Raw genomic sequence first — 25,657 nt, forward strand, 5'->3', positions numbered from 1 at the left:
CTGCTAAATTATGTGGTCTTGTCCGTTAAGATTGTCTTGACCTCACAAGACACCTGGACAAATAAAACATTAAAAAAAAGACTGCAGGCTCCTGAGGTTTGTTGTCTTTAGGCAAGAGCAAGACAAGGAATGCATTTTTTTTCTTGTCAAGACTTCCATCATTGCGTAAACCATCTGTGGGGGAAAAAACTTTGCATCTCTCCCTTTGAAAATCAAAGCACATCCCTAAAGCAAGCACAGAGTAAATGGCTGGTGACTGCAAATAAAAATGTTTCTAATCCTTAAAGGTCCAGGCACCATATCAGTAACCATCATTGTTTTGCATATGTGATCTGGATTCCTACATTGATCAGGGGGTTGAATGACCTTAGCGGCCCCTTCTAATTCCATTATTCTATTATTCTGTATTCATGTTAGTTTGTACACTTGTACTTGATTTGTGCAAAAAATATGATCCTTCCTGATATTGTCTTTTTCTCCATCAAGACCAGAAAAAAACCCATCTGAAAGCAAACACCCACACCCACAAAATCTTCTCATCCTTTCACTATGTGAGGAGGATAATTTTGCTATTGCTCTCCTCTGAGAAAAATGTATATTGCTGTTACTCATAATTTGATAGCTGGGCTATACCATTTATGAATTCCTAATGGAGTCGTATTCATCAAAGAAGAATAAGATCTGGTGGACCCTTTCCAGATATCTGAGGTGTAACAAGCCATTTTGTTACCTGAGAAAAGTAGCACCATTTCCTGCCCTATCCACTCTGTCAGGAGATATGGGCATGTGCCCCATGAAAAAGGAGGAGGAGAACACAGTGTCCCCCCCAAGGAATAAAATGTAAATAGGATCAGTTATTGGCATGTATTTTTCTAACTCTCACCGATAGATTCACCTCTAGATTTAGGAAGGCTCTAAATTTTGGTGCCCTGGGGCAAAGCCCTAGTTGTTCCTCTTTGGTTACAGTCATCACAGGTCCTTTTCTCTTCTGAGAAGGTTCTGTTTGTACTCTGATTCCAGTGAAGAATAAATTCTACTATTCTCTGAAATGATACAACCGAGTGGGATAGCTATGAACCAAGGAAACTGTAGGTCAAAAGTAATGAAGGGAAGCTCAGATGAAAATGTCCAGCTTCTGAAGTCCAGAAATCCAGCAACAGACAAGACACAGAGATACTGTATGTTTGAGTCCAATTTAAAGGCAGTTGAGCCCAATTTATTAACATGTATAAGGAATTGTGAAAGTCTCAGGAATCCCTCAACAGAGAAGCTGAAGTATTAAAACTTGCAAAACTTACAAAGAAGCCATGCTGATGTAAAATGGAAACCAATTTTCATCCTTCCTCTTTAACAATTAGGCTCCTTGCCTAGCTTTACTTAATGCCTCTAATCCTTAAACAGCCTACATTGCAGGGAGTCATCTTTTATGGGCAGTTTTTGAGGACAATAAATGCATGTCGGTACTAAAAGAAGCGATGTCAACATTTGCCGTTTTTGGCCACAGGAGATGATACTTGGTTCTTAAAGTGAAAATTGCTAATGCTCAGGAGCCAGAATCTTACTGGTTAGTTATGTTGGCATAAGTGAAATGTTATAAATTGCAGCAGCAAATTGTTGCTCGTTAAAAAAAAGTTGTCATTTGTGTCCTCCAATGCAAACCAATTCATGTGACAGGTGTGCAATCTCTGACTAAAACAACACCACCGCAGAACCATTTTCAGAATGGAATGTATCTTAATAGCACTAGACATGTTTTGCAAGCAGCAGGGGTCAGAGCTTACTAAGGGTATGTGTCAAACACCCCCAGTTCTCCTGTTTGTTCTTCCACACAACCCAGGTTCACTTTTGGGTATGGCATTTATTTTTCAACCCTTTCCCGCTACCACCAGAGGATTTCTCCTCACTCTATCAAATATGACTCTTAAATCACAGTTCTTCAATATAACAATGTTTATTTAAGTGTTTATCAGTAAATCATGTAAAGTGAATCATGAATGGTCTTTATTCATTCAATAAATTGTGCTTCGGTAACATTTATATTTGCTTAGGTAGAATTGATAGATAGGGGGCAAGGATGAGGTTCTGATATAACATATACGAAGTACTGGCTTTACAATTTAAGATAACACATGCTATTTGATTCACATGTACTTACACAAGTAATTATACCTTGTACCTGTAATTGAAATGATTTCTTACTATTTCCTTACTATAATGACATTCTCAATGTATTTTGTATCCTCATTTCTCTCTTGGTGCTCCTGACCCATCCCGCTTGGCGCTCACAGAAGCATTCCTACATTATCACATAGCTTTGTGAGAACCACCCCCCCCATTCAAGGCCAACTCACAGCACCTCAGGCAGACTGTAACATACTGTAAAAAGATAAGCTGCACAATGGTTCACACAAATTTGGAAATTTGGCAGCCACTAACTCTGGGATACAATTTGGATATTTTTCTCACATCTACCACGGCCAATAGGATGATCTAACAGGCACCTATAAGGTTCAGGAAACCAATAAGGGAATGCTGTGCTTATTGTATTTTGTGTAAAAAACTTATAAAATGCTTTACCACATGCATGATGGGACTCCCGATCTGCTTTTTAGGATAGAGTCCAGCTATATTTTTTAAAAATAAAATTGACTTACATATAGACTGATTGATGCACTGTCTTTATCTGATATTCCCTGCCGGAGAATTGAAACCTAAAAATGGGTGCTAACAGAATCATTTTAATCAGTGTATTTATTCATTTCTTATCTTATTTCCTATCCCTCTATTACTCTTCTCTAACACAAGGCTGGTCCTAACTGCCTAAACTGCTTCTCTCTAACTGAAGTCCTTAACTCTAACTCTCATCTTTAACTCATCCCTAACTCAAAACTCTAACTGAAATCCTCTCTAACTGATCTTTAACTGACTTCCATTCTTCTTATATTTCCTTAGTCCCGCCTCTTCTGTACAACCATTGGCTCCTGGATCAGGGTTCCATTGTGATGGACAGGAGTGGTCACTGACCTGTCTGTCGCAGTATGTTTCAGACTAATCCTGAATTCAGAACTGAATTAGGGTGATTTGGAGAGATTAGGGAAGTGTATGGGTCCACACAGGGCACCTCCAAAGTGGATCAGATCCAAACCTCAACACATGTATATATCAGTGCACTCAGACACATATATGCATATCTACATGTCTTTTCATGTACACTCTTGCTCTATTTTTGTTTTTGCTCTCCAGAATGGTCCTGAGACCATAGCTTATACAACCCTGGACTAGGGTATTTTCCTCTGTATGGAGGGTTTCTGCCAGCCAAAGAAGACCAGACAGGGGGATTCAAGACTACAACTCCCAGAACCCTCTAGGCACTGACTATGCTGCCTTGTGGGACATTGGGAATTGTTACTCAGGAAAGAAACATTTCCTATTTCTGAGGGAGCAATTACTGTTCCTAAAAGCTAGGTAACAGGATCCTGGAGGTGTGTGTGTAAGCCCCTTTAACAACTGTGAACCTTAAAAAAAATAGCTCTGAACAAAGCAGTTGATTTTTCAACTCAATATCAGATGACCACAATCACATTTAGCCTGTGAAAGCTAAATGGGAGGGTGCTGGGGAATATAATAACTGTGGAGGATTTTTCCTGGAGACTTCGAAACAAATTGCTTGCTAGTTTCTGTCAAGGAGGCTTTCAAGTGTGCTCCAGATACAGAAAGTGACTTGATGTGTGCAAGCTGCTGATGAAAATCAAGGGGTTGAAGTGCCATCAGTGGCTATATAGAGTGGATTTATGAACAGACAGAACTAGAAAATTGCAGTTTTAAAAGGCCATGGGTGCAAGAGCAATGCCAAGGCATGTTTCGTAGGTTGCCCTTTGAGGGTTAAAAATGATGCAATAAATAAATGTTGGAATATTTTTATTATCCTATAAGCCACATCCCCCAATGTCCATACCCTACTTAGAAATCATTCGGATCTTTGCATGTTTAGTGTGAAGATCTACAGAGAACATAGGTGCTTCCCTCTGCACACACTTAGAGCTCTTGTGATCAGGAATTGTGAAAAGGCAGGGAACATTGGATGGCTTACAAGCAGCTGCAGACCTTTGTAGTACAGAGGTAGGGGGACCTGGGGCCAGGTAGAGGTGTGCACCCCATTCCTTACCATAACAACAGCCTTCTATGATTCCAGGCTGTTTCAATTTGGGTTGAAATACTGTTGTTTAGTCGTTAAGTCATGTCTGACTCTTCGTGACCCCATGGACCAGAGCATGCCAGGACCTCCTGTCTTTGATGACACTGTCCAACCATCTCGTCGTCCCCTTCTCCTCTTGCCCTCACACTTTCCCAACATCAGGGTTTTTTCCAGGGAGTCTTCTCTTCTCATGAGATGGCCAAAGTATTGGAGCCTCAGCTTCAGGATCTGCCCTTCCAGTGAGCACTCAGGGTTGATTTCCTTCAAAACGGATAGCTTTGTTCTCTTTGCAGTCCAGGGGACTCTCAAGAGTCTTTTCCAGCACAACAATTCAAAAACATCAGTTCTTCGACAGTCAGCCTTCTTTATGGTCCAGCTCTCACTTCCATACATCACTACTGGAAAAACCATAGCTTTGACTATGCGGACCTTTGCCAGCAATAGAAGCAGATGTTCTTCTGGAACTCTCTGGCTTTCTCCATAATCCAACGCATGTTAGCAATTTGGTCTCTAGTTCCTCTGCCTCTTCGAAATCCGGCGTGTACTTCTGGGAGTTCTCGGTCCATATACTGCTGAAGCCTACCTTGTATGATTTTGAGCATAACCTTGCTAGCGTGTGAAAGGAGTGCAATTATATGGTAGTTGTAGCACTCTTTAGCACTGCCCTTCTTTGGGATTGGGATGTAGACTGATCTTTTCCAATCCTCTGGCCACTGCTGAATTTTCCAAACTTGCTGGCATATTGAATGTAGCACCTTAACAGTGTCATCTTTTAAGATTTTAAATAGTTCAACTGGAATGCCATCACCTCCACTGGCCTTGTTGTTAGCCATGCTTTCTAAGGCCCACTTGACTTCACTCTCCAGGATGTCTGGCTCAAGGTCAACAACCACACTATCTGGGTTGTCCGGGACATCCAGATCTTTCTGGTATAATTCTTCTGTGTATTCTTGCCACCTCCTCTTGATGTCTTCTGCTTCTGTTAGGTCCCTACCAGTTTTGGCCTTTATCATATCCATCTTTGCGCAAAATGTTCCTCTAATATGTCCAATTTTCCTGAACAGATCTCTGGTCTTTCCTTTTCTGTTATCTTCCTCTATTTCTTTGCATTGTTCATTTAAGAAGGCCCTCTTGTCTCTCCTTGCTATTCTTTGGAAGTCTGCATTCAAGTTTCTGTAACTTTCCCTATCTCCCTTGCATTTTGCTTCCCTTCTCCTCTCTGCTATTTCTAAGGCCTCGTTGGACAGCCACTTTGCTTTCTTGCATTTCCTTTTCTTTGGGACGGTTTTTGTTGCTGCCACAATGTTATGAGCCTCCAACCATGGTTCTTCAGGCACTCTGTCCACCAAATCTAGTTCCTTAAATCTCTTCTTCACTTCCACTCTGTATTCATAAGGGATTTGGTTTAGATTATACCTGACTAGCCCAGTGGTTTTTCCTACTTCTTCAGTGTAAGCTTGAGTTTTGCTATAAGAAGTTGATTATCAGAGCCACAATCAGCTCTGGGTCTTGTTTTTGGTGTCTGTGTAGAGCTTCTCCTTCTTTGGCTGCAGAGAATATAATTAATCTGATTTAAGTATTGCCCATCTGATGATGTCCATGTGTAGAGTCACCTCTTGTGTTGTTGGCAAAGAGTGTTTGTGATGACCAGCTTGTTCTCTTGACAAAACTCTATTAGCCTTTGCCCTGCTTCATTTTGACCTCCAAGGCCAAACTCACCTGTTGTTCTTTTTATCTCTTGATTCCCTACATTAGCATTCCAATCCCCTATAATGAGAAGTGTGTCTTTTATTTGGTCTCAGTTCTAGAAGGCATTTTAAGTCTTCACAGAGTTGTTCAGTTTCAGCCTCTTCAGCATCAGTGGTTAGTGCATAAACTTGGATTACTGTGATCTTGAAAGATCTGTCTTGGATTTGTATTGAAATCATTCTATCATTTTTGAGATTGTATCCCAGTACAGCTTTTCCCACTCTTTTGTTAACTATGAGGGCTACTCCATTTCTTCTACGGGATTCTTGCCCACAATAGTAGATATGATAATCATCTCAATTGAATTTGCCCATTCCCATCCATTTTAGTTCACGCCCAGGATGTCAATGTTTAATCTTGTCATGTTCTGTTTGATCACATCCAGTTTACCAAGGTTCATAGATTTTTTTCATTTTTTTTTCATTTTGTTATAATTATATGCTGTTTTTATCTGTTTGGAAGCTGCCTAGAGTGGTCGCAAGACCAAATAGGCAGGATACAAAATAAATAAATAAATAAATAGATCTTACATTCCAGGTTCCTATTCAGCATTTTTCTTTGCAGCATCGGACCTTCCTTTCACTTCTAGGCTCATCTGCAACTGAGCATCCTTTTGGCTGAGGGGCTAAGAAAATGAAAGCCCCCCCCCAAAAAACATCTTGCTGTTTTGCTTTTTACCTCAACAGGTGAAGGATCTGAAAGCATCTTTAAAAACGCTCATCTCTCCTGGGATGGTTTTTTATGAACCCCTGTGAGCATCATTTCTTATTCATGTCTCTAACAGGTCAGTTCAGAAAAGAAGAGTTAAGTCCCCAACCCAAACTGTGAATAGCTTTTATGTTCAGTGTTGTAAAGTTATATATGTTTAATCTTTATGAGCTGGAAAGAGTATCATGAACAGATGTTTCAGGATTACCCATCATAACAAATTATTTTCTTAAAGGGGAAAGAATTGTTTTGACACAGTCCAAAATGTCATTTCTTCCATCAACTAGAAGTCATTTATCAGAGATGCTGTGGAGAAATTGGACCCAGAAGGCCGGAAAGACTGGAACAGTGAAGGGGAACAACATGAACTTGTAAGATTCATCTGTCAGAATCGGAGAACTTTTAAAATATATAAACTATAAAAAATTTTAATACGGTTAGTTTTTATGCACCAGAAAGGAACCTTTTTATTCTCCTCAATCACATATTCTTGCAGAATGCACACATATCCAGGTCTCTGCTGTAGGTAATTAACAACAGTTTGTAAACAATGCCCTCATGTTTCAATCACTTCTGATATACAAGGTGTGTATAAAGCTAGAGTATTTATTTATTTGATTTGTACTCCACCTTTGTCCCAACTTGGGAACCAAGGCCGGTTGCAAGATATTTATATATGGTATAATTAAAAGACAATGCATTATCAATCTCAAAACACAATTAAATTGATTATCATAGCAAGCATCTCAATTAAATTAGTAATTGCAGAGAAGCAATAGAAAATTCAGCATATCCATTTATCTGTTGCTGAAGGCCTGTCTAAATAGGAAGACCTTTTTATGCTGATATAAGGTCAAAAAGGAGGTGGCCTTCCTCATCTGGAAGTCTGGAAGCAGCCAACAATAAAGGCCCTCTCTTGTATTCTTACCCAACAAACCTCTGAGGGCAGAGGGACAGAAAGAAGGGATGCTTCTACAGAACTCAAAGGCCTGGTAGACTTGTACAGGAGAATTAAGTCATTCAGACTGCAGTTACAAGCAAGAAGCAGCCAGGATGTTCGCCATTGGAATATACCTTTGTTCCAGTCCTGGTAACATATCAGGAGAGAATAATAACATGTCTCTTTTTGCTTTTCAGCAGACCATGATGCAGGAAAACAAAAGTATGTGCTCTGGTTGTCAGCAAGTTATTCCAATCTGGGGCATATTCAAATATTTATTGGAATCAGGAAATACACCAAATGTATAGGAAAGTCAAACCAAACTACAGCTCTAATCCTACTCCTCTGGAATTCTCAATGGAGCCAGCAAAGACCTCCTAACTGACAAACTGCAATGTGCTTTTTAAAACCTTTCCAGTCCTGATTCATGAGGGAGAAACATGGCATCATCATGAGGTTCAGTTTACAGCATGTTCCTAAAATTTATCGAGTCAGCTGCTACCCTTCTTCTACCAGGAGGCTGTATCAAGCCAACAGCGACATGCTAGAAGAAGAGTACTGAAAGGAAGCAAGTACAGAAAGCATCCTATGCCATCAAATGTGTACAGGGACAAAGAGCTAAGCACCAACAAGGACAGGAACCGAGTTACTTTGTGCTTCCTAAAGTTTTCAAAAAGATTCTGTGGGTTTTACTGAGCCTTTCCTTCTACTCTTCTAGCTTTCAGCAATATTCCATCTGAATTCTTAGCCAATCCAATACATTGGCTATGAAATTAGGGGAGTCAGCCCTGTCCTCCCAAATATCTTTAGAAGTGTTAAGGCCATGTTTTCAGCAGTGACCATCAAACCTTTTTTTTTTTTTAAAGTAATCAACTTTTTTCTGCCAATCACAATATATGATGTATCTAATACAATGGGACAGTTGATCCAAAATGTTGTTGCTGGTTTGACTTATGTACTGCCCTATAATGCTAAGGCACTCTCAGGGCCATTTACAACACAATTATACAAAAAACAAGTTGCCTTCCTGTGAGCTTGGTACTCATTTTAACAACCTCAGAAGGCTAAGTCAAACTTGAGCAGGCTACCTGAAACCATTGGCATCAGGTCATGAGCAGAGGCTTGACCACCATATTGCAATTTAAAGCCCCCATAGGGCTTTATCTTTGAAAGAACAACACAGTGACATACATTGCTTATATTCAAACTTTAGTGTTTGGGGCTTTTATAACTACCACCCATATAACTACCACCCATATCATTTTTTCAATGTTGAGCTGATTATCTATTTATTTATCTGGCTTTTTGTACAGTATATCACAGAAGTGAGTACACCCCCTCACATTTCATAAATATTTTAGTATATCTTTTGATGTGACAACACTGAAGAAATGACACTTGGCTACAATGTAAAGCAGGGAGTATACAGCTTGTATAACAGTGTAAATGTGCTGTCCCCTCAAAATAATGCCACACACGGCCATTAATGTCTAAACTGCTGGCAACAAAAGTGATACACCCTGAAGTGACAATGTTCAAATTGGGCCCAAGTAGCCTCCCTGGTGTCATGAGACCAATTAGTGTCACAAGTTTCAGGTGTGAAGAGGGAGCAGGTGTTATCGCTCTCACTCTCTCAGAGTGGTCACTGGAAGTTCCACATGGCACCTCATGGTAATGAAATATCTGAGGATCTGAAAAAATGAATTGTTGCTCTACATAAAGAAGGCCTAGGCTAGAAGAACATTGCCAAAACCCTGAAACAGAGCTGCAGCAAGGTAGCCAAGACCATACAGCGGTTTAACAGGACAGGTTCCACTCAGAACAGGTCTCACCATGGTCGACCAAAGAAGTTGAGTGACCATGCTCAGCATCATATCCAAAGGTTGGTTTTGGGAAATAGACGTATGAGTGCTGCCAGCATTGCTGCAGAGGTTGAAGGGGTGGGTGGGGTCAGCCTGTCAGTGCTCAGACCACATGCCTCACGCTGCATCAAATTGTTCTCCAGGGCTGTTGTCCTAAAAGGAAGCCTCTTCTAAAGATGATGCACAAGAAAGCCTGCATATGGTTTGCTGCAGACAAGCAGACTAAGGACATGGATTTCTGGAACCATGTCCTGTGGTCTGATGAGACCAAGATTTGGTTCAGATGGTGTCAAGCATGTGTAGCAGTAACTGGGTGAGGAATACAAAAACAAGTGTGTTGTGCCTATAGTCAAACATGGTGGTTGGACTGTCATGGTCTGGGCCGGCATGAGTGTTTCCGGCACTGGGGAGCTACAGTTCATTGAGGGAACCATGAATGTCAACATGTACTGTGACATGCTGAAGCAGAGCATGATCCCCTCCTTTCGAAGATTGTGCTGCAGGGCAGTACTCCAACATGATAACAACCCTCTAAAATGACCACTGCCTTGCTAAAGAAGCTGAGGGTAAAGGTGATGGACTGGCCAAGCATATCTCCAGACCTAAACCCTATTGAGCATCTGTGGAGCATCCCGAAATGGAAAGTGGAGGTGCGCAAGGTCTCTAACATCCACCAGCTCTGTGATGTTGTCTTGGAGGAGTGAAAGAGGACTCCAGTGGCAACCTGTGAAGCTCTGGGGAACTCTATGCCCAAGAAGGTTAAGGCAGTGCTGGAAAATAATGGTGGCCACACCAAATATTGACACTTTGGGCCCAGTTTGGACATTGTCAGTTAGGGGTGTACTCAGTTTTGTTGCCAGCGGTTTAGACATTAATGGCTGTGTGTTGTGTTATTTTGAGGGGACAGCACATTTACACTGTTATACAAGCTGTACACTCCCTGCTTTACATTGTAGCCAAGTGTCATTTCTTCAGTGTTGTCACATGAAAAGATATACTAAAATATTTATGAAATGTGAGGGAGTGTACTCACTTCTGCGATATACTGTATCTATTGATCTATGCACATGTTTCGGATAAGTTCAAGTAAGTGCTGTGTAATGGCAGGAACCATAATGCTAACCTTTAAGATCTCACACAAATGTTTGCACTGTTCCCTAACCTTAAGTAAGGATGAAAACTTTTAAAAATAACTTTTCAAAACTTGTGAATTTCTTTTCATGTTCCATGGAAAAAACTTGAATGTATTTTTAAATTGTATGTAGAAACTGTACGATTTAGTCATCCAGGTAGACAGCTTTAAATACTTAGGATTTACAAATGTGGGTTTGGAAATGTGGTATTTCTAATACTGAATTATGAGTTCCTGGTCATTCCCAGCTACATGGCAGCATATAAAACACAATGCTTTCTGTAAAGCTATATGTTTTTATCTTGGCTAGTATAGATTATTTGCTTTTTTTTTATTGCCCAAATCTGCAAATTTCTTAATACATTAACCGGAGGGAGTTTGAGATACAAATTAATCAAATGTCAGAGAATGTACTATGGCTGGCTGGATAGCTCAGTGGTTTGGGTATCTCTACGTAGAAAACCCTGAAAAGGGTTTCCATAAATCAGAATTGACTTGACAGAACACAGTTATTATTATAATGCCTTGTACAATGACGTCAGCCATGGAAGGCAGCCCATCTAGGAGAAGGAAAACTCCTATTTCAAACCTCCACTGCCTTGTGGCTATATCCACTCATGGAAAAGGCTTCAGGAGTTAACCTCGAGGCAAAATCCGGAGCTGGAGTCCGAAGGCAGCATGTGTCGTTCTGCCAACTCCTGCGACATTGCTGGAACCAGTTGTATTGGCTCTTGCCTTTCCATTGGATCATTTCAGCAATGTGGAGAGGGGGGATCTGCTGCTTGGGTAACAGCCTATCCTCCATATTACCTTACCCGGGCTTCATGCTCTGGAGAGGACACTCCTCGATTCAGAGCATGTTACCATAGTCTGTTGAGACTGAAGGATGCCTATACTTTGTACAATGAGTCCTGTAATCCCATGGCCAGCTATTGGCTGGTTTCAAGGCATGGCAGGTTTTTGGTATTGTGGTGGTTTTAGCACATCGGAACTGGAGGACACCATGTTAAAGAAGGATAATCAATCAGATTGTTCAAAAAAATTAACTTATTCTTTATCACAGTAAGCTGACTGATGCCAATTTAGATCACTGATCCATCTACTTCTATCATCTTTTAAAATTTCTTTAAGAACTGCTGGATAGCTCAGTGGTTGAGGTCTCTGGCTGTGGAGCCAGAGGTTGGGAGTTCAATTTCTTACTCTGACTCCTTGACAAGGGCTGGACACGATGATCTGTTGGGTCCTTTCCAGCTTTGTAGTTCTATGATCGTCTATACAGCTCACTAGACCTTCAAACAAGGATCTAGTCTAGTCCAGCACAGAGATGTTGGGAATAGAGATTGAGTACATGCAAAATATTGTGCATATTGTGTTTCCCATATCATTCACAATCAGAATAGCAATTTTTATGCTCTATGTTGCATTAAGCATATTCACAATTAGTAGTTTGTATGATCACTTCAAAAAACACCATCTGACATGTAGTGCTACTGTCTATCTTTGTGGTACTCCGGCATTACAGTGGTGCCTCACTTAATGACATTAATTTGTTCCATTGAAATCGCTGTAGAGCAAAAACGTTGTAAAGTGAAATAAAAAGCCCATTGAAACGCATTGAAAACCGTTCAACGTGTTCCAATGGGCTGAAAAACTCACCGTCCAGCGGAGATCCTCCATAGGGGCGGCCATTTTCAGTGCCTGTAGAGCAAGGAATCCATCCAAAAACACAGCGGGGAGCCATTTTGAGCACCTGGTGGCCATTTTGAAAACCGGATGATCAGCTGTTTTGACCGTCATAATGCGAAGAATCGGTTCCCGAAGCAGGGAAACAATCTTCGCAAAGCAAAAAAAACCCCATTTAAAACATTGTTTTGCGATTGCAATTGCGATCGCAAAAACATCGTCGTGAAGCGGATTCGTCATTATACGGGGTAATAGTTAAGTGGGGCACGACTGTATAGAGAATTTTAACTCTATGGTTTCATGCAGTTGTCACCCCAAATACAGAGTATGAAGGTTTGATGAATTGTGTTTCCCATTGATTGCACTTAAGATCTTCAGAGAAATATAGCATTGGTCCAGTAATTTAGTCATTTTAGCATTCATCAACACCAAAGAACGCCAACGCTTCATCAGAGACCTTCCAGACATTCAAGCCTCCAGCTTGCTTATTTAAACTGTCTGAGGTGTCTGCTAGAATTGTAGCTATTCTCTAGAATTAGCAACAGCTAATACCTAGATGGTGTTCTTCTTTTCAAAAATCCTTTGCATAACTTGTCTCCAGATGCTGAAATAAACCCAATATGTTTTGTTGGTTTTTAAAAAAACACGTTTGCTTCGACAGCTTGACTTTTTTTTCTTCTTCCTTGTATGGGGGTCTGGCTTCTTTGGCTGAATGGGTTGTGTTAAGCAGTGATAGCTCATGTTTACAATCCAGTTTATTAATTTTACTTGGCTTCACATTACCTTACCACCACTCTGCTGCTTGATATATAAGGCATGTTTGGCACAAATAAGCCTGTTCATTCAAAGTTGCTATTAACTTTTGTGACTGAAATTCTGTAAACAATTTCATAAATCTCTTAGAAAAATCCAGCCGAATTCCAAACAAATCAACCCACCCTTGGTTAACCACTGGCAATCAATCCTTGTTTGATCACCCCAGAGTGTTTTACACTTGCCTTGGGGCCCAAAACATTATGAGAAGAAATTATTCTGCCATTCCTTGGTGTCTAGTTGTCACAGAATGTAAGTGTTTGGATAATTTAATTGTGAAGACATGTGTTTATTATTCTTCATCTTCCTCTAAGCAAATAGTAGGAGATATTATGGCTCATTGTTTGGGCCTGAAATACCATATTTTAAGTGGGGGAAAACTGCTTTGAGGAGGGCTGAAATTTGTGATTATGCCAATGTACTGAATAATTTTTCTTCAGAATAAAAATGAGACTGTAGGATGTATGAGTGGCCCACATATGTAGGCCATTCCACACGGTGTCAATCAAATAATCTGTCTTCTGTGTGTGTGTGTGTGTGTGTGTGTGTGTGTGTGTGCATGTGCACACATGCTTGCTAGTCCTTATTAACTTCCATTTTAACAGTCCTGTCAATGTGACTAGCCCACAGGTCTGTAAATGTAACTTACAATTATTTATTATTAGTTCTTAATTTAAAATGTTTTTGACATGCCTTTCTCCTTAAAAAAAAACCCAAGGCATCTTACAACAATTTAAAAAATTAAAAGTTAGTAACCAGGAGCATATATTACTAAAAGGATCAATGAATCCAATACAAAGAAACAAACAAACAAACAAAAAACCACAAGCAACACCAAAATGCATTAAATGCAATAAAGTACAACGATCCATTTCAAAAACCCTACTCGGCAGCCATTCACTCAGGGAAAGCTTACCTGAAGAGAAAGGTCTTTGCCTGCTTGCGGAAGGACAGCAAAGATGGGGCCAGCCTGACATCATGTGGGAGGGAGTTCCAAAGTATGGGAGTAGTAACAGAGAAGGCACCTGTGAATTAAACAGGGTGAATCTGACAATTGTGTGTCAGATCCTTATGGCCATAGTGGCACAGTGACCTTTTTAAACAAATGAGGGAGGAAGAGCAACATACTGTACTTCAGTTTGTTCTCTTATATGCTGCTGTGTGCCCAGGTGTGATGCTTGAAATTGTCATGCCATGACCTACTAAGCATGGGTAATACTTGGAACAACTTAGAAAAATGGGAAATTATAAACTGCAAAGCCATTTCTGACAGACAGAGTTCCTTTGAAAAATTGCATAGGTGTCAGAATGCTTGCTTCTCGGCATGGGTTTTCTTTGGTAGAGATCTTCTTCTTCTTCTTCTTCTTCTTCTTCTTCTTCTTCTTCTTCTTCTTCTTCTTCTTCTTCTTCTTCTCTTCTCATGCCATCTGCTCATGGACACAGACACCTGAAGGAAGGTGGCGAAGTGCTGCCCAGGGGGCCTGTTTTTCAGCTTTCAGATCTGTTTTTTTTTTTAAATCCCAAGATTGTGCCTTTGAATATTTTTCCCTTAGATATTCTTCTTGGCAGAGTGGATTGTAAAAATGTACGTGCAATGTCACTTCCTTCACCATCACCCAAAATTGGCGAAACGTACTGAAAATTCTTCAGATGTTTTGCTTGGGCTCAGTGCCTGGAGAGGAAAGCCAAGATGCATGTAGCTTTACATGCATAGATTGCTGTTCTTGCATTGAATGCATGAACAAAGAAAGTGGACCAGAGAGAGAGAGAGAGGAATGGGGCAGGACCAGAATACATTCTCAACTTCTCTCTTCTCCCTACATACATACACAGAACATGTATGGTGATCTTGTGAACAATTCTTATGTATCTATGGTCCATAGATTTCTTTCTATTTCGCCAGTTGCATGCATGAAATGATACATTTCTTCTACACACAGGGCTTCTCACAATAGTTTTCCATCTGTGTTAACACAGACAGGGCTTTCTTCATTGCCATCACTTCCCATTGTTTCCCGCCTTTAAGAGCTGTTGTGCGCCTTTCTAGCACAGCAGTCGGGCATATATTCTTTTTGGCATGATTTGGCACAATCCTTATTATGTCATTTTGTAGCCTATGCTAAGAACTATGTTGCAAAGCCCCAGTAGATGCCTGATCAGAAGAATTGTGTTCTGATGCACATTTGTTTGTGGATTTGCAAAAGAAGTGGTCCCCTTACAAATAAAAATTAAACAAAATTCTCCAGTGTACTAGACCCACAGTAGCAGTGGGAATCAGTGGTTTTTTCAGTAGGACTTAGTGATTTGAAGACCGTGACCTGAGATTCTCCAACAATGGGAATACTAGCACTGGGCTATGATGCAAGCAACAGGGGGGAAAAGGTGCTTCTTCATCAAGATCAAATAGCAGGGGTCAGTAATATACAGGAGGTGACACACTATTTCTGGTTCTGGAACCTTCCAGCAACTGTTTCTCCTGTAAAGCAAATGACATCCTCGCCCTGCCTTGTTTCTCCACCTCCCCAAGACTTGATGACTTCTCGCTACTTCCGGTTTAATTGGAGCTAGCAAGAAGTGTCCCTGGATAAGTCCTGAAAGGTGAAGATTACCCTATGAGCTCCCGAAGCAGCACATTGGTGAATGCAGGCTCCAGTCATAAAATACCATGAGCAACTACTTGCTACTACTACATACCGGATTGGTATGTGTCAACCAAAAAAGGGCATGAAACAGGACATTTGCTAAAAAGACTTGCCATCATTCATTCCAAATCAAACACATCCAGATAACAAATAAGAGCAAGAGGTACTTATGGCGCTGTGCAAACATATACTACAAGCCTTTTCTTTCCAAACTGTCAGTGTCGCCTATTTTTCTCATCTAACACTTCCATTTATGAGCAAACATTTTTATTGCTGAACCATAACGAGTTGCAATTGATGCCTGATCATCCCCCAAAATCCTTTGAGCAGCTACTTCTCATAATAGAAATTGCACATAAGGCAATATATCCATCAACTGTGTCTGGCATCCACCAGGCTCATACAATTTTTATGTTGATTATATAAATTTTGTCTTAATGAAATGTAAATTGGCTGTCGAAATCCAGTTCATTATGGTATGTTTCCAGTATGGCCCTCGGCAAGAACAGACTGCTGCGTTGTTTTAGGGAGACATAGATGGAGACATGATGCCACATAGAGCAGCGCAGTATACAGCATCTGACTACTAAGTGCTGAGACACTCGACATGCCTTAAGTGTGGCAAATGGACCAGAGTGATATGTAATGAAGAACACAGCATTTTGTGCAAGAAAAGAGAGAGCTCACCAGGTCCCTCTTGTATGCACCTGAAGGATCCAGTTTGACACCATCAATATGGTGTGATATGCATTATGGCTAACTCATTGAGCTTTTTGTTCAGATTGTCAACTCATCTTTCTGCTGATTCTGTTTCAGTGCCTTATGTATATCTGGCATATTTATGAGATGCTGTTGATTTAATTTCTGGTTTGTTTGGAAGCAATTTTGCAGACGATAATTTCAGTTAAGGCACGCATCCTCTGCTACTTTATGCAATATCAAATCTATCTCCAGGAAACAAGTCACTTTATTGCTTGCCAATGAAAAGTTGCTCAGGTTTTTATTGTTCTCTATTCAAATTTCTTTCTCTTAAACTTAAATCCCCCAATTCCATTAACATAAATGTTCACTTTCCCCCTTGATTCTGGTAAAGCTTTGCATTTATTTTCACCCAAATTGCTGTTGATGGTGTGAATGACATCATGTTTTGGACGTTCCAAACAGGAAGAGGATGCGACACTTCTTTGCTTTCCACTACATTTTCGCTTAATAGTCAGCCTGATGAAGAGTTCTGTGGGACCCACGAGCTTGTTTTTTACTTTGTTATGTTTTAGTTTAGTACATATTTTTGTCTCCTAGTGGGGCAGCTTGGCAATTACGTGTTTGTTTATTTGCAAGGGTTTCTGCTGCATTGTATGTTCTAGGTAGAATAGTCGGAAGAAACAAAATGCACACACAAATCCCTTCCCCTGCTACCTGGAAAATAATAAAGGAAAGAAAAAAAAATCACAATGTAAAATAATGGAATCCAGTACAATTGAGAACAAGAATAAAATACACGCTATGGCTGGCAAGCTTGTATGCAATTATCCAACTATAAGCCCCTTTGATTCCAATGGAAATAATTTCTAAGTAGCTGTGCAGCATTCCATTCGGCATGATTAAAGGAGTGTTAATTATGATTACTTTTAATTCCATATTGTGCTGCAACCCTGTGAGTGACACATATTCAGTTTAAATTATTGATTTTGTTTGGCTAGAGAACCAAACAGGAACAATCACCCTCCCGCTTCCTTTAAAGTAAACAGAATTTCTACTTGCAGTTATGGTTGGGTTCACATAAGCAAAGCTGATCCATTTAACTCTGTATATCCAGCACTCCCAACAAAGAAACGTCAATTCACACACTCAGAAGGATCGGATGCACATTATAGTTGTACACATAATGTGCCATAGACGTGTGTCGCATCTGTAAACCTTTTTATTTTTTACACAAAGTGTGCTGCTTATATACAGCCCCATAGCACTTAATGCACTCGTTGTGCAGATTAAAATTTAATTGTGCAGACTATACATTGCCCTCTCTCCCAGTGAGCTGGGTCTTCATTTTATCAACCTCAGAGGAATGGAAGGCTAATTCCACCTTGAGCTGGCTACCTGGGCTTGAAACTGGGTAGTGAGCAGAGTTTTGGCTGCAGTCTGCAGTTTAACCAATGCACCCTAAGGCTTTTAATCCTTTCAGTACTAATGAGAATCACATCATTAGGAATAGGAATATCACAGCCTCTTGCTCACAGAGATAAACCAAGAATGGGTGGGTGGGTGCTTAGGCGTTTCCCTCAATGTGAGGTTTGTGGGCACAAGATTTTTTTTCCCCTGATAAAACTTGTGGGAAATTCAGGGTCCTTGGATGTTGTGTGTGCGCATTTGTGTTTGCATAGGACAGGCCACTTAGCACCCAGATGAACATACTATGGGGCAGAGTTCATTTTATGGGGAGGCTTGGTGTGTCCTTTGGGCATGGACTGGCAGAGGGATTGCTTCCGCACATTCCTAATCCCTTCCTATGTTACGTGGAGTGGGTTGCTCCATACAGCCAATGGCTAGATGGAAATCAGAGTAGATTGCCCATGGTCAACACAATCTGTGTGCCCTGTTGATTTTGATGCTGTGTCTCCAGGACTTCCATGATCATCAGGAGAGGCCTTTCTCTCCATTCCACCACCCTCACAGGTACATTTGATGGGGACACAGGAGGGGTCTTCTCTGTTGCTGCTCCCAGACTCTGGAATACAGTCCCACAGGAGGCCAGCCTAACCCCATCTTTGCTCTCCTTCTACAAGCAGGCAAAGACCTTTCTCATCAGGTAAGGTCTAATCCCTCAGTGATTGGCTGCCTGAGTGAGTTTTTAAAATGTATGGTTGTGCTTTACTGCTTTGAATGGTATTGCTTTTGTTTACCATTTCTTAGAGTAGTATTTGTTTGATCCTTTTTTAAAAAATGGATTGTTGTGCCTTACTGCTTTGAATGTGTTTTTGGCATTGCTTCTGTTTCATGTTTCTTAAACTGGTATTTGATTGATCCTTTTTAGTATTTGTATACTTACTGTTTTCAGCTTTAAATATTGTCCTTTTAATGATGTAAGCCACCTTGTGTCGTTCTTAAGGAGAAAGGCTGGATAAAAATATTTTCAATCAATCAATCAATCAATCAATCAATCAATCAATCAATCAATCAATCAATCAATCAATCAATCAATCAATCAATCAATCAATCAATCAATCAATCAATCTCTGCCATAGGGAAGAACCCTAAGCATGTTTGCATGGGATAGTTTCAGTTTCCACTCCAGCTTCTTTGTAAAAGTTGCAACATCCATTTGAAATATCAAGGGGCTACTATTTTGTGCTTCTGAATGTTGTGCATCTATCAAGGATTCTGTTTGTGTTTCACCAAAGGGACAGACAAAATTGTGAGGCATTGCCCTAGATACAATTTCCTCAGGACCTATAGACCGGTACACTTTGTAAGCTATTCTTGCCAGGTTTTGGGGGACATGGCTGTACATCATTGCTAGCTGTATGCAAGTTATTGATGGCTTTTGTGGTACACCCAATTTATTGCTTCAAAATAAACTTTGGGTATAAACTGCCTTGACAAATAAATCAAGGATTTTTGTTTTGTTTCCTTTTTTGCACTCCTGCTGCCCCCCCTTCTCAGAAAAGAATATTTCTATATCTAGATTGTATGAGTCATGGTTTGATCTTTGCTTTTAAAATAAATTTTAAGCTAGGTCAAGGACAAGAAGTTTTGATTCCTCCACCTCCTCTTACTTTTTGTGTTCCGTCTGGCTAGAATAAGTTGTAGCTTGGACAGGGGTTCCAGTGGCATCCTTGATCAGTTTTGCCATTTTTCTAGGTTGTGTTAATAGTTTTACAGCACAGAACACAGACAGAGTTCTGTCCTCTGAAGATGCTGGCCACAGAGACTGGCAAAACGTTAGGAAGAAAAGCCTCCAGCACACAGCCAAACAGCCCGTAAAACCTACGAGATGCATCAGTTTTATAGCAGTTTGTGCCTACTCTGGTTTCTCTTCAGATCCTATAAATTTTCACCTTTTATTTTTATTTAAATTATTTTTAACCTCCCTTTCTCCTTAAAAAGGACCCAAGGTGGCGTACAACAATTGAAAAGACAGTATTTAAGTCAATAATAGTGAGTATACCACACTAAAAGGATCAATGAATACAATACAAAAAACAAACAAACCATAAGTAACACCAAGACACAGATAATTCAATAAGGTAGAACAATCCATTTAAAACCCTTACTTGGCAGCCATTCACTGAGGGGAAGCTTGCCTGAAGAGAAAGATATTTGCCTGCTTGCAGAAGGATAGCAAAGATGGAGCCGATCTAGCCTCCTGTGGGAGGGAGTGCCAGAGTCTGGGATCCTCCATTCTCATCCTATCCTTTGTCCCGTAAAACTATATTTTCTCCCAGCATGGAAATTTGGATACATTTTCCATATGCATTTTCAGTTATCATAGACATTTATTTACACGGTTTATGTGTCCATCTTTCCTGTTGACTCAAGCATTTTTCTGTGCGTTTTCCGGGTATATTTTGAAAGCAACCAGCTCGCCCAATGATGGGTGAAGTTCTACCTTTGTATTATTCTGCAAGTTTATGCCTTTTAAGCTATTATCATGGTTCAAACACATGCACAATTTGAGGTGTATTTCATTTTTCCAAATCCTATTTGCTAGTCTTATAAATGTGTAGATTGCTGATGCAAGGTGCGCTCTCCTTCACAGTGACTCTCAGGAGGGACCAGATGGATAATTTCCTTGAGAATCTTGAAACCACTAAAATACTTTTCCATCCTTAGACATCTTTTTCTTAAAAAATGAGAGGCTCTTGTTCTTTAATAACTGCATGACAAGCAGGTAAGACATGGTGTTATTCGTGCTAGGATTAGTACTTGCTGAATCCGGCTGGGAAAAATTAGAGATAATTTTATTTTGTTTCATTTTTGAAGAATTTTCTGACATTTACAAAGCTCAAGACCTTGGACTTTTAAAAAAAATCAGTGCAGGAAACAAAGACTGAAATGCTGTCACTTTTCATAGTAAATTGCATGAGAATGGGCCCATTTAATAAGTGGAGATTTGGTGTGTCAGCTTCTCCATAAATTCCATTGATTCAAATGGGCCTACTCAGATTGCAACTTAATATTCGAAGCAACAGGATTTCAGCCAAGGAAAATTATCTCTATCCTTGTGGCTGTCTTCTCATTTTTAAATAGACAACAGCACAAATATAACATTAATAGACAGACTGAAGGGACTGTAGCTCAATGGTAGAATGCATATTTATGTACAGAAGGGCCCTCATTCAATCCACAGTATCTCCAAATAGTGGTACGGAAAAAGCTTACCTGAAACCAAGGAGAGCCTAAATGGACTGAAATGCTGGCTAGATAGCTTAGTGAAATGACCACAGAGCTGGAGATTAGGAGTTCGATTCTTCACTGTATCTCCCAGGAGAGGATCCAGCCTATGAAGCCTAAAGCAAGCTGCACAGTGCCAGAGCATCTCCAGAAAGGCGCAGTAAATCTCTTTGGAATGCTTTGCACCTCAAAAACCCTGGAAAGAGTTGCTGTGAGTTGCTATCAACTTGATAGCACGCAATTATTTCTATCAAATGGCCCGAGGGGCCAGCTGAGCATCAGGTGGCTTCTTATGAACCTGTGCACCGCTTCATGGAGTCAGGTGAAACTCTTGAAGGTGGGGAGGAAACACTTCTTCCAAATGCCAACAGAACTGAGAGGAGGTTAATTCTCCCAAGATTATGATGAGGTGACTGCTTCACCAGGCACTCTCCGGAGCTTTGAGCCGCTGGGGATGTTTTTAGCTTCCCTCCTTCCCTCCTGCTGCCTGGAGTCAGTGGCAGAGATTTGAAGCAAGTGAGAAGCTTGCCCTGACATGCCTGCCAGCATGAAGGCAGCCTGGGGAGATCCCTGGAGAGCAATAGATCCAGCTGCACTTAGCTACCGAAGAAGCATTTGACACTCCCATCCAGACATACAAGCATACAGCAGGTTGCAGCGACACTTGATCTATGCTTTCCCACACACACACACCCTCCCAGAGATCCTGCCCTGCTGTGGCTGTTTCTGTCGCCCTCATTGACCCGACTTAATTCCCAGCACGGGTGGGGAGTGAATCCTTCTTCCAGAGCACTTTTTCAGCATTTTGTACACCCAATACTGATTTTTCAGACTTGGAACAAAAGGTTTTTTATTTTCTCTGGGTTTTTTGTTTTAAAGAGCTTTCAGCCATTTTCACAGGAGAACATTTTTATCTCCCTGCCCTCCACCCATTGACTCTCAGCTTTTCTCGGTCCCATTTTCCTGCTCTTTCTACTCCTTCCAGGCTTTAGAGCCCAAGATTTGGCACAAAGGCTCGGCCTCCCACCAACCAGCTTCCCTTTACAATCAGTGAAAAGTGCTGACACATAAGGCAAGCAGGCCAAAGGGACCCACGAAGGTGCTACTTGGAGCTAATTTGCAGCTGCAGGTAATGGCCATGTGTACATCTAGAGGGATCTTAAGGAGATGAGCTTTTCCTTACCTTTAGACTCTGCTGGAAATTAAAGCTGGCAGAAGCTTCACCAGAGCAGGTGCGAGAACAAGCACTGTGGTATATGCTAAGGACTCCTTTGCTTCTCTCAATGAGGTCAAAAACCAGGGCAGTGAAGCGATTCAGAGCAATCCCATCTATTTATGACTCCCACCCCCAATATTTGAAGTAACATACCCTCAGTTTCTATAGTGTCTTTTGGGTGCAACCGAAGCATCTGTCATTGTCAGGGCTTGCACTGAGTTTCATTGTTTGTTGAGAAACAGTACTTTTTTGAGCAAGAGCTACAGAGATTCATGCAAAACGTTACGCAGAAATGCCAGACTGCAGAAAGCTGACAACTCTCTAATTACCAAAGTACTCAACTACCAAGGACCTGAGTGGTCTGTTCTGTTGTCCTTGGCTTTCCTGATCCCTCTCTAGCTCCTATATCCTACTATACACCCTCCATGTATATAAACTATTGCTTTACTTCCATCCAGCTCTTTTCTGCAACAGTATGTCCTCCCCTCCCAGGTAGGGTCAGGCGTTTTGGCTTTCAGACCAGACCTAACCATCAACAGTAAGAGACAGAGGGAACCAGAGGCCAGTATACCTGGAGGACAAAAGGTTCCCCACCTCTGTTGTAAGATTTCTGTGGGTCGTTACCTGTAGCTTAACACTGGAGGTCTTTTCTTCTGGTTCTGAAAATGGAAAGGGAGATGTACTGCCTTTGTATTGTTTTCTGTGCTTTTATTTTATTACTTGCTTGTTAAACTTTCATGTTTAAACTGTATTTATTTATTAATTTAAAATATTTTACCCCACCTTTCTCCTTAAAAAGGACCCAAGGCAGCTTACATCATTAAAAGACAATATTTAAAGCTGAAAAAATGAGTATACAACAGTGGTTTACAGTGCCCCCCCCCCCCGCTGCTCAGTTCACCAGTGGGAAGTTTGTGTTTTGTGGCTCATCAACCTTGATGAACCATGAACCAACATGAACTGCCATTTTGGCAGTTTGTCCCCAGCTTACAGCATTAAAGACAATATTAAAGCTAAAACAATAAGTATACCAATATTTAAAAAGAAAAAAAGCAAATATTAGCCTGAAAGATGGCAAGCACAAGTAGTACTAAAGACCCAGTCAGAGCAGTAGAACATAACATTCTATCTAAAAGTCACACTTGTCTAGCCAGTCACTGAGGGAAAGCTTGCCTGAAGAGAAAGGTCTTTGCCTGCATACAGAAGAACCATAGAGATGGAACCAGCCTAGCTTCCCATTGGAGGGGATTCCAGAGCCTCAGAGCGGGGCAAGAGAAGGCTCTCTCCTGAGTACCCCATCAGACACACCTGCGAAGGTGGTGGTACTGAGAGAAAGGACTCTCCTGATGATCTTAACATCTGAGTTGGTTAACGATTCAGTGTAATCATACAATTATTTGCTTTACGCTTTGGGGAGGAGATAAAAATCGTTCCCTCTAAAGCCCTGTACAGCTTGGGTCCAGGCTATCTTAAGGACAGTGTCTCCTCACATGAGCCTTCCTGGCATAGAAGATAATCAGTGGAAGCCCTCCTCTTTGTCCCATTGCCAGCACAGGCACAGTTGATGGGGAAAGTTGATGGGAGAGGGCCTTCTCTGTGGCAGCTCCCAGGTTATGGAATGTTCTTCCTTGGGAGACCAGGCCGGAGCCCTTCCTCTTATCCTTCTGCCTACAGCTGAAGACCCATCTTTTCAAGCAGACTTTTAACAGTCATGATTAAGGCCCTAATGCCTTTTAAAAGTTAAGATAAATTTTAATATTTACTCGCTGCTAATTATTCCATTGTATTTTAATTACCATGTCGTTTATTTTTTTTGTCATGTTTAACATTATTATGTTTTTAATTATATTCTTTTTAATATTATAACCACCTTGAGTCCCCTTATCAGGAGAAAAGCAGCCTATAAAACAAATAAATAAACAAGCAAGCAAATATAAATAAATAACCTGAAGACAAGGGTGCGTAAACAAGCAAACAAGCAAGACGGCAATGGCTGTAAGTAAAGCACATACTTTACATGAAGAAAATCGCAGGTTCTATTCTTGGTATCTCCAAGCCAAGTTTAGGACAGACTCCTTGAACTTTGGAAAGATGCTATCTGTGTCAACCACAGGGCCAGGTGGACAAAAGAACTGACTTTGTACAAGGCTGACTCCTATGGATGGGACTAGACATGGGGAGGAATATAAACATGAATCACAATATTTGTTGAATATCGTTGATTCATTGGATATTCATCCCTTCATATTTGTAAGATACAGAAATCTTGATAACTACGAAGGGGTGAACATACATCTGTCTATGCCCCAGCTGATCTGTGGGGCACAGACAGACAGGGGAAGCCTGCCTGAAGGGAATCCACCCCTGCTGTCTTTGCAAACATTGTGTGTGTGTGTTGGGGGGGTATTCACTTTGGGCAACCAGGCAGCTGGCCTATCTTTCTATGCCCCCCATGAACCATCTGATCTGCAGTGGCATAGAAAGACAGGGAACCCCTGCCCAAAGTCCCTCCTCCCCTGCTGCTCAGTTCACCAGTGGGAAGTTCGTGTTTCATGGCTCATCAACCTTGATGAACCATGAACCAACATGAACTGCCATTTTGGCAATTTGTCCCCATCTCTAGATGGAACACATCCTTATGTTAAAGAAAAGCAGATGAAGGTGATCTGAGGCTGACAAGAGCCTGGATGTTTTCACAATAGCTGCTGGATTGGATCCAGTGGATCCCTATGTTGACTCAGGGCAGTAATACTGAACATTGCTGCATCAAATGTCTAAGTCAGTTTGTGAGAGCAGAAAACCAGTCTCAACCCATCCATTCCCCAATACATATTAAATAAAATAGTGCAAAATGAAACATTCTGGAGACTGTTCAACAGCTGTTTATGTTGTTTTATATGGTCAGAATCATAGCAAATGAGGTTGTTGGTGTGATGGTAACAATTTAGAGCCAGTGTACAATCTATACTTTTCTTGGTCTTGAACATAGTAGGCTAGACAGTTTAAACCTGCCGTTCATGAACCAAGTACTCTAGTGTAATCTTGCTGATTCTGTGCAGGAATACAGTGGAGGACATTACAGTTTGCAGCCAGCTTACATGTTAGAGTAAATCAAAACGTGTAGTTTATTTTGTAGTCTGCAGTATCATGCACTGTAGAATGCCTTTGTACCCAGATACTGTACTTATAGCAAACGATACCTGCTGATCCTAAGCTTGTATACTTGGAAGTAAATCCCATTTAATTCAAGGAACTAACATCCAGGTCAACATGCCTAACAGTGTATTAGTGCTGCCTGATTCTGTGTGTGTTTCCTTAGAAAGATA

General features: G+C 40.8%; 1 protein-coding gene and 1 long non-coding RNA gene across 3 annotated transcripts in view; one reads left to right on the forward strand and one right to left on the reverse strand.

The window, feature by feature from the left end:
• LOC140704104 (uncharacterized) overlaps window positions 1-78 on the reverse strand; it is a 2,153-nt gene extending 2,075 nt beyond the window's left edge. The window contains exon 1 of the long non-coding RNA XR_012083227.2: window positions 1-78. This is a non-coding gene — a long non-coding RNA (uncharacterized LOC140704104).
• Window positions 65-25,657, forward strand: part of TAFA1 (TAFA chemokine like family member 1) — a 469,070-nt gene continuing 443,477 nt past the window's right edge. For both annotated transcript variants that reach the window (XM_020801676.3, XM_078385106.1), the window contains exon 1: window positions 65-25,657. This exon is cut by the window's right edge and continues 2,640 nt beyond it. The gene's annotated coding sequence lies outside the window, so the exon portion shown is untranslated.

Source organism: Pogona vitticeps, chromosome 2, assembly GCF_051106095.1.
Source record: "Pogona vitticeps strain Pit_001003342236 chromosome 2, PviZW2.1, whole genome shotgun sequence".
In the NCBI taxonomy this organism is placed as follows: Eukaryota; Metazoa; Chordata; class Lepidosauria; order Squamata; family Agamidae; genus Pogona; species Pogona vitticeps.